We start from the raw sequence: 10414 nt of genomic DNA, 5'->3' as shown, positions 1-10414 counted from the left end.
GAAGCCAACTTCTGCAGCACCATCAACCTTCTCCCTAGAGCTGGTTGAAAAATAAAGAAATAATTTTGCCAAAAAATCAATGAGGGTTTTTTTTTCCTTCAGAGCCTCCATGGGGGCGCTTTTCTCAGGGGAATTCCTGGTAGCTCAAATCCAATCGAGCTGCCTGCTGGGGATAACAGGATGGGGAGATGTGACAGGGGCTGAAAGAGCTTCAGAAAGTTGTGGCCTTCTGGGTAGGCTGTGGAATTCTGCATGAGGATCTTTATGGACAATTCCTTCTCTTTCTGTTCAGAAAAAAAATGGTACAAGCCCATCTATTACCCAACATGACCCCCACTTTAATTGAAAGTAAGGCTAGTGGTATCAGTCAGCCTTGAAAGTTAAATGAAGGTAAATAATATACTAATTAATTGTCTACTTTAATATTTTCCATCTAATTTCAATTTTTTTGTTTCCTGTACTGTTCCTAGCTGAGTTAATTTCTTTTGCTTTAATTTAATTTTAATCAATTGCATTTGGTTTAAGTAAAAGAAGATGGGCTAATGCTGTTAGAAGAAATGCCTTACTTCATTCCTTGGCTAAGTGTGATATGCTGTTATAGTTTACAGTTGCAACTCCTCAACAGTGCAATACCAATAAACTCGATAAGGCTTTCCTGTGGTGAAAGGTTGATCCAAGTATAATCATTCCTGACATTGTCCTAGCAGACACTGCCAATGGTATCCCTTATATGTTTGTTTTATTTTGTAGTTTCGCTGCTCCCATGGGAATTTGGATGTCTCAAACACTTTTCATTTATGTTCAGAGTAAAAATTAAAATCTTTCCAAAGGAGGAAAGCTGTTTAGATAAATCCACTGGGTTACTTTGTGCTGTTTCCTCTTCTAACTAATTTTCTGACCAGTTTCCAGACTTCTGAGCTTTTAATCCTATGAGACTGTTAAAATGAACTGAATCTTGCTTTGTTTAATTTTTTTTTTTTTTAAGGCAGCCTGTTGTGTGACTACTCTCCTGCCACCACAGTCTGAGAGAAATTCTTTAAGGTAAGAAAAGCTAAGGGTAAACAGTGAAGGGAATGTTGAGGGGGAAGAGGTCAAAAGGTAAAATGAGGGGTATTTGGTTAAGAACTGACAAATTATTTGCAGGCAACAATTTGAGAAATGTTGCCTCTTTTTCTATTAAGAGATTATCCACAAACAGATTTTTAGGGGCATGTTTGTTAATTTAAACAGTTTATTTTCCATGTGTACTATTTGCCTCAACTGTTGCTTGGAGTATTCACTATTTGTAATTTGTTATTCATAGTGAATGACTGGTTACCTGAATCACATGATACCACTTCTGCTTTGTGACTGAATGATTCCCAAGCCCACAATTTTCAAGAGAGCTGTACAAACATTTACATGTAATACCCAAAGATGAATGCATACCTTCATTCATATCTCCATGAGAGTGCAACGATGGACCAGTGGATAGCGTGCTAATATAGGACTTAAGACACTTGGGTTCAATTCCCTTCCCCACAGCAGGTTTCCTGGATTACCTTGCAAAAGTCACCTAGTCTCTCTCTCCTTCAGTTCCCCATCTGTAAAATGGGGATAATAGCACTTGCCTACCTCACAGGGTTGTTGTGAGGATACGTACATTAAAAGAATTATGAGACAGTCATATCCTATGATAATGAGTGTCGTAAGTACCTTAGATAGATATTTATATGGATATTGCATTCATTACTCTGTTTCAGCAAACACTACTTAACACCAAATTTTACTCAACTATATATTTGCAAAAATGAATAAAAGGAGTTGCAAAACTAATTCACATCTAATGCAAACATACATTCACAAGGGTTTGCTTTTTGTTTTGTTTCTTTGTTTTTTGGCATAGCATGTGGTCAGCTCTTACTGTGACATTATCTAAACACATCCAGATCCAGAAGCAGAGCTTCTGAAAAACAACCCATAACAATGGCATTGGGGAAATTTTCAATGCAAAATATTTTTCACTGAAAAATGCAGATTTGGGTCAACTGAAACAATTGACAAATTCTGATTCATTTCAAGGAACTGTTTTGGTTGAACAAAAAATAAAATTTGGAAATGTTGTAATGCTTCATTTTGGCATTTCTGAAACTAAGCTTTTTAACTTCATTTCAAGAAGACATTTTGTTTAGAATGTCCCTTATTTTTATTTAAAAAACAATTATATAAATGTGTCTAAAAACTCAAAAATCAAAACAATTTAATTTTGGTTCAACTGAAACATTTCAGTCAACACAAAACAAAGGATTTTTTTTTATTTGACATTTTGGTTCTTGAAACCTTCAAAACTTTTCATTTTGGGCTGATCAAAAAAAAATCTGTTTTTTATACCTGTACCCAACTTTAATATTCACACAGTCCTAATTGTTTAGGATTTCTGAATGGCTTCCAGACCATTTGTTTTTTCTAGTTGACAATTTTTTTTTTTTTTACAAAATCTGCCCTGCAACTCAGTCTGGGATCTGAAAGACAAGCTGGGTTGTCCGACTCATGCAAAATCACTAGTAAACCTGAACTAACTAATTACTATATAGAGGTAGTTGAACTCAATGTAAAGAGTCTGCAATTGGAATTTTGTTAACAATTCTGTTGATGTATGAGCCAGAATAGAATACAGCTCATTCTCCCCTTCCTGCCTTTTTTCTTCGGCAAAAAGAGGCAAAGTAAGTAGATACACAGAAATACACCCAGGGAACAGAGTAAGAAGGTTCAATGTTTACAGAGTCACTTTTCTGACAGCACATTAGGAAAGTGTAAAAAACAAAAAATGTGACCAGACATGCAATACTTACTTTTCCTGACCTAAACCTTCTTTGGATTACACAAGCCTGGAGATTTGGAATTATTTAAGTGAAAGGCAGAGCAAGGACAACTCAGCTCTCAGAAAGATATAACAGCCAGAAAGTGGGGTCATCACAACTGTCAGCACTGAATAGTGTTATAATTTACTGCTCTATCCAGCTGGTTGACTATCATCATAGCATTACCCACAGAGCTTTCCAAGCTGTGATTACTTAACCTGTAAAACAAACTCTAGTGTATCTCTGAAATGTTTTAAACAGGATGAGTCAGTTTTATATGCCATACCACTTACACTGATGTGCCAGGTTAATAGTTAATGTCAGACCCATAAATACTTCATAGATATTCAATCTAAGGATAATCAGTGGATTCAGAAATAAGACCTTCAGACTGTAAATTTTTCCACAGTGCCATACACTGTGATTGGTGGACCCAGTAGAGTACATTAACAGAGTGTAAAAAATTCATTCTGCCACAATCATTTTTTTTCTTCGGGCTTAGTGTCCTGATCTATTTATCGATTTGGTTTCATCTGAGTAGTAATAGATGATGAAAATCTAGCAGTGAAAGTTTCTGTGTGAAACATTCTCTCTTTATTTTTTTTCTTTGTTCTACTGGTAGGTCTTAAACAGTCAGTGCTAAATCTACGTGGCCTTTGACACTGATGATTTAAAATGAAAAAAAAAAAAAAAAACCTGTGTGATTTATAAAATTGAAATAATTTCATGAGCAGCATTTAACATTTTCCTTCTTTTGTTCCAAACATAAGTAATAATGTGCATTCAGGATAGCATTATTAAGTGGAAATACATTTGGTATTGTACTGGGGTTTGGTTTCAGTATAAACTACTGCCAAGGGCCAAATGATCTGAGTTTAAATTCTGACCTTAGTTACGTTTTAGCACTATCTAAGGAAAAGTCATTCCAAGCGCCTCACAAAAGGGAAAACTATTAATTAGGAAAATATCTGGAATAGAAAGAAAAATAAATTATATAGCAAAAAAAGTTTTCAAGAATTTCACTTCATGCTTTCTCCAGCAGTGTGGTTAGCAGTATTTCAAAGAACAAAATAGTTCCAGCTGTGAACTGGACTTTATTTAGCTGACAGATTAAATTATTTTTTAAACTGATATATTTTAATTACTTTTGATAATAAACCCCATTAAATGGTTTAAAATGTCATCTGCATGATATGAAATACTTTTATATTTACTAAGATATGGGCAATTGCCCTCTGTGTTCAAATAGTAAAGTACTGGGCCTAAGAGTTAGTAGAAACAAGATATGCACTACTATCTATTGTATATTACATGTAGCACATCGGTTTACACTTCACTTCCAATGTGCAAGCAGGCCAGGCATTGCAGCAGTATTGACTTCATATTTTACATAGCTTTGTGCGAAGGCTGCAACCTCTGGGTTGTCTGGGTAACTATCTTCAGAACAGTGGACAGGAAATGGTTGACATGACAAAAGTATGTATCAAGTACAAATAGATGGGTAAGCCATGCTACTACAACAATAGTAACTATGCATCTCTTTTCCTGGGTAGAGTAACTAGCCCAGACCAGCAGTAATTCTCCCTATGCAGTAACTTCTTATGGGACTCTAAAGACAGCTGATGTATTTTCACATATACATTTGCTATGTTAATATTCCAAATGCTATTGTCTAAATTACATGCAGTTTCATATTATTTTAAAATCTTAAATGCCACTGCTTTTTGTTGCCTGCTCTTTACACTATCACAAAGCAAATGCCCATGTAAATAGAAAAGTAGATTATGTCTCCCACAAGGAAATGACACAGCTACCACCAGTCCTGGACTGTATGACTGGTGCAAAAGGCACTTTATGAAGGGGATCTGTACACTCTCTATGGCCCAGTCAGATATCTCTTTACAAAACCAAATATGTGGCTATGTATACGAATTGTGGATTTTGTTTAGTGCAGGATTAAGTACATAATGAGGCACTGGACTACCTTCTAGTCATTCTTGACTTTGAACACTCCTCTTCCCATAATTCACATAGCTGTGCATAATCACTTCCACAACATTCCCTATGTATACCACTATCTTGCCTCCACCTCTCCTGGAATTCTCTTTCATGCCGTCTTTAGTCCTGACTATTCCAATATGCTTCTCCCAAGTCTAAGCTCTATTGACTCCAGCATGTATAGTTGCTCACTTTCTCTCATGTACAAGGAGGCATGACAACATTCACCAAAACCTTATTGGCTCCCAATTTATTTCAGGATACAGTTCAAAATTGTCTTCCCTGACCCATATTCATCCAAGTATCTGTATAACTTTCAGCCCGCATAAATCCCAGTGAGTCCTGAAATGGTGGAAAGTCCTCTGAGGGTCTGCATGCAGTGATGGAGAATAGAAAACTTCTCCTCCACTGGGAACCTGTGGTGCGTTAGCACTGCCCAAAGCAATGGGTACACGGGTAGGATGGCCAGGGGATGCTCTAATTTAGCAGATTCCTGTGGCAACTTCTGTTGGTGCAACTCCTATGGACATTCAGCCACCATTGGCAGGGTTCTTGTGGAGTCCTGGCTGCAACTCAAAGATGTCCTTCCCAGGCAGTCACCCCCTAATGGGGAACAGATGGTGGTGAATCAGCCTAATACACAAAGGGTCAGGCTGTCTCTGAGAGATGTACATTTAGACTTCATTGTACCAATTTAGGTAATTCTGTCCCATTGTTTATTACACTGTGAGCGTCGCTTCTGGAGGGGGCACACTGAGACTGCTCAATCAGGGCAAGCTGCAAAGAATGGGGCAGATGATCCCCCAAAACTAGTGGTTTATTCTCATAATTAGCTGCACCAAACCAGTCACAAACCAGCTTCTGTAATACCTTCCTGGTTACCAAGAAGCCCAAAAATACAGCTCCCCTAAAGCAATCCAGCCTTGGGCTCCCACCCAGACAGCCAAGTCAAACAGAGGGTTACTTAAAATCTTATTCACCGTATAGAAAATTCTACCAATCCAAAGAGATTGGATACATTACACACCAGGTCAATGAATATTTCACATTTTAGCCCAATACAGGCCTACAGCCAATCCTTATTAACTAACACCAAGATTTATTTAAAAAGAAAAGAGAGTTACTGTGGTTAAAAGATTATTATACATACATGAATAAAGTTCTTAAGTCAGTTTCATAGCAGAGATGGTGAGCAGCTGATTTTGTTAAAGTTCTTCCAGAAACAATTCAATAGGCAGTCCATGTGCATTTGTTTAAATTCTTCCAGGAGAAATTACAGGGCTGATCCAGACAGACCTGGAGAAGTCAGTCTTGCGGCTTGAACTTCCCCTGACAAAGTTTAAGCAGATCTGAGATGGTAAGGATCAGGCCTGAGGCCTTTTTTATAGTTTCTATAATATCCTCTTGACAGCAGGCATCACAGCAAGCATTTCTTGGATGAACAATAGGTAATATATATTGTTACTTTGATTAAATTTATTCATTAGCATAAGATAATTAACCATTCAAGCAATTCATAGTTTACTACCAACTTCAAAAAGAAATAAAGACAATGATATTATTATGCCACAAATTTCATCTAAATGTTAATATTTCCTTTTGATCTCTGAAGCAATAGAATATAGTAACAGACAGGAACAGAATTTTATCATCTACAAGCTAATGAGATCACATTGTGAATCTTTTAACAAGATATAGGTAAACACAGACAAATACAATTAGTATTTACCTCTAATCCTCTAACAATACAGAACTCTAATCAATTTAACATGTCTTTGATAATTATCAACAAGGAATGGCCCTGATTACCATTTCAATACTTTTCTAATATGTCCTTAAAGGTTGATTTTAGGTCACTTGGTTCACTAGTTGCTTAACCCTCATTGGCTCAGTGTCACAAACACACACAGTGGAATTTCCCATCTGACTCAGAGAGGACTCCTATCTGCCCCTCCAGACAATGCTGGGACTAATGGGAAGAGACTTCTTTGCAGCCCCTATTGTGTAAACCAAGCATTTCTATTTCTCTGCCTCATCAACTCTTCATTTCATTTCTAATATTAGCTGAAAACATTGCTTTCTCTCTTGCCTATACCTCCTAATTTCTATCTCCCTCTGCTATGACTTAACTATACAAAATAAAACTATTGTATAGATGAATTGCAGAGGCCATAAAGTCTGAATCCATGGGAAAGTTATTATAATCCGTTTTCTTTTCTCACTATTAATTGATTCCAGAGAGAAAACACACATTACTACAAATTATCTAGTTCACGGTGCAGATGCCTAATCCTGCAGCCATTCCATATATGTAACTACCATTGAAATAAATCAGAATCATGCATGCAAGAGGATTGCAGGATCAGGATCAGATTTACTTTCATATCACTTTTATTCATTGACAGAAAGTGTTTACTTCCCAGTGCATTATAAGGAGCGATAGGCAAACCACAAAAAGGTACAATGCTTGGATAAGCAACAAAAACTGTGGCTGCTCTTCTGAATTATATCTCAACTGTCAAAAAGTACATGATTCTGCACAGCTGGGCTGGAAGTCTCATAAGATTATGTACTTCAGCACTTCTGTTTCAGTCCTGCCTAGAATGAGGCAGTGTAAAAACATACACAAACTATTCTATAAGAGGAAGCAAGTGACGCACATTTTTCAAAACTTAAACTTGATTCTATCAAAATGCCAAAAAGGGTTGTGCTAATTCTTATTTTAACCAGTCTGACTATCCCTATTAATAATGTTCAATCATTGTTTTGTCATTTTTATAACACCACCTCTTTTGAACACCAGGTCCAAGCCCTGCTGCCCTATGAGGAAGTTCAAATCCAGATTCAAACCTTTCTAGCTTGGTCAACCTCTATAAAGTACCAGTCCCTGGGCACACCGAAGTCAATGAAAAGACTCCTACTGACTTCAGATTTATATCAAAATTGTGATCCAAACATCATGATTTGGGCCCATCTCTAGTCTCTATGTAACAATAAAAACAAACACTGAAAGACAGTCCTTTATTTTGTTTTACATAATGTTTTACATAATGTGAAGTATATTGTAAGTTTTACAAAAAATCCGGTGGCTCCTGAGGGAATGAAGGTTAAATTTTTAATGACACCCACTTTAACTGGTTCCCTTCCATATCTAATATTGATGTTTCCATTATAATCAAATGCAGGTTTAAGTAAACAAAACTTAGTAATATCCAAGTTCTGGTATTATAATACACATTTTTCTTGATGTTATAGCTGTGCATCAGATGCCTTATGAAAGCAAACATTGCTCTAGATTAGTAGTTTCTCAACAATCTTACACTATATTTGTTGACCAGATGTTATGAGTTTAATCCCAGGCAGGTTCTAACAGGTATTGATGATTTCATAGAAAACACTTAAGCAAGCAGTGTCAATGGCAGCTTCAATGTTTCATTATGAAGATAGGGAAAGTTCACAAATACAACAACTGTTTTTGCTCCGTTAATGTAAATTAGATATTTTCCATAAAGAGCTGAAAAATCATTATTTCTAGTATATAATTCTTTTTACTACCTAAGCTCTTTTTATACAAAACTTTTCAGAGATTTATAGATTTTAAGGCCAGATGGGACCATGTAGTCTGACTTCCTGTATAACACAGGCCATAGAACGTCCCCAAAATAATTCCTAGGATATCTTATATATATATATATTTTCTAAAGATAGATAGATAGATCCTTTAGAAAAATATCCAATCTTGATTTTAAAATGGTCAATGAAGGAAGGAGAATCCACCATGACCCTTGGTATGCTGTTCCAATGGTTAATTATTCCCATAGGTAACAAGACATACATTTTTAACAATCTGGATTTGTCTAGCTTTAATTTCCAGCCATTGGACCATGTTATACCTTTTTTTGCTAGATGAAGAGCCCATTATTAAATATTTGTTCCCCATGTACATACTTATAGACTAATTAAGTCAGACCCTTAACTTTCTCTTTGTAGATTCAAAGAGCTAAATTTATTTAGCTTATCACTATAAGACACGCTTTCCAATCCTTTAACCATTCTCATGGCTCTTCTCGGGACTCTCTCTAATTTATCAATATCCTTCTTGGATTGTGAACACGAGAGCTGGATACAGTCTTCCAGCTGTGGTCGTACCTGTACCAAATACAGTAAAATAATCTCTCTACTCCTACTCAAGATTCCCACGTATATGCATCCAAGGACTGAATTAGCCCTTTGGACCACAGCATCACATTGGGAGCTCATGTTCAGCTGATTGTCCACCTCAACCCCCAATCTTTTTTCAGAATTACTCCTTCTCAGGATAGAGCCCACCCCACATCCTGTGAGTATGGCCTACATTCTTTGTTCCTTGATGTATACATTTCAATTTAGCCATTTTAAAAGGCATATTATTGCTTGCACCCATCTTATCAAGCAATCCAGATCACCCTGTATCAGTGACGTGTCCTGTTCATTATTTACCACTCACCCAGTTTTTGGTTCATCTGTAAATTTTATAAGTGCTGACTTTATGTTTTCTTCCAGATCATTAATAAAATTGTTAAATAGAGTAGGGCCAAGAACCAATCTCAGTGGGTACCCTCTAGAAAAAAAAACACATGTTCTATGATGATTCCCCATTTACAAATACATTTTGAGACCTATCATTCAGCCAGTTTTTAATCCATTTAATGTGTGCCATGTTAATATTATATTGTTCTAGTTTTTTAATCACAATGTCATGAAGTACCATGTCAAATGCTTTATAGAAGTCTAAGTATATTGTGTCAACCCTATTACATTTATCAGCCAAACTTGTAATCTTATAAAAAAAAAATCAAGGTAGTTTGAAAGGATCTATTTTTCATAAACCTGTGTTGACTGGCATTCATTATATTACAATCCTTTAATTCTTTATTAATCAAGTCCCATACCAGTTGCTTTATTATTTTTACTGAGATTGATGCTAGACTGACGGGCCTATAATTACTTGGGTCATTGTTTACCCTTTTTAAAATATTAGCTTTCTTCCAACCTTCTGGAACTTCCCCAGTGTTCCCAGACTTATTGAAAATTAATGGTCTAGTAGCACCTCAGCCAGTTATTTTAAAACTCTTAAATGCAAGTGATACATACCTGCTGATTTTAAAATATCTAACTTTAGTAACTCCTGTTTAACATGCTCCTGAGATACTAATAGAATAGAGTGTTATCATGATATAACTATCATCTGTTTTTCCCTCCAACTACAGAACAAATATTTATTGAACACTTCTGCATTTTATGCATTATTATGGATAATATTGGACTAATACCATGGTTAAGATTATTTTTTTCCCTAATAAGCTTTAAAAGCCCTCCTCCTTATTATGTTAAACTCTGCTGGCTATAGATTTCTCTTGCTTACCGTGTCAATTTCTTCTATATCTCACTGGTCAGCACTTTATTCTGTTTGCTCATTATAAATGTGATCAAGTCATGATCACTTGTACCTAAGCTACCATTAATTTTTAGTTCTGTGATCAATTCCTCTTTATTGTCAAGACAAGGTCTAATATTGGATGTTGGATGCATGTTCG

This window comes from Trachemys scripta, chromosome 1, assembly GCF_013100865.1.
Source record: "Trachemys scripta elegans isolate TJP31775 chromosome 1, CAS_Tse_1.0, whole genome shotgun sequence".
Taxonomy (NCBI): Eukaryota; Metazoa; Chordata; order Testudines; family Emydidae; genus Trachemys; species Trachemys scripta.
Note: the sequence above shows the minus strand (reverse complement) of the source record.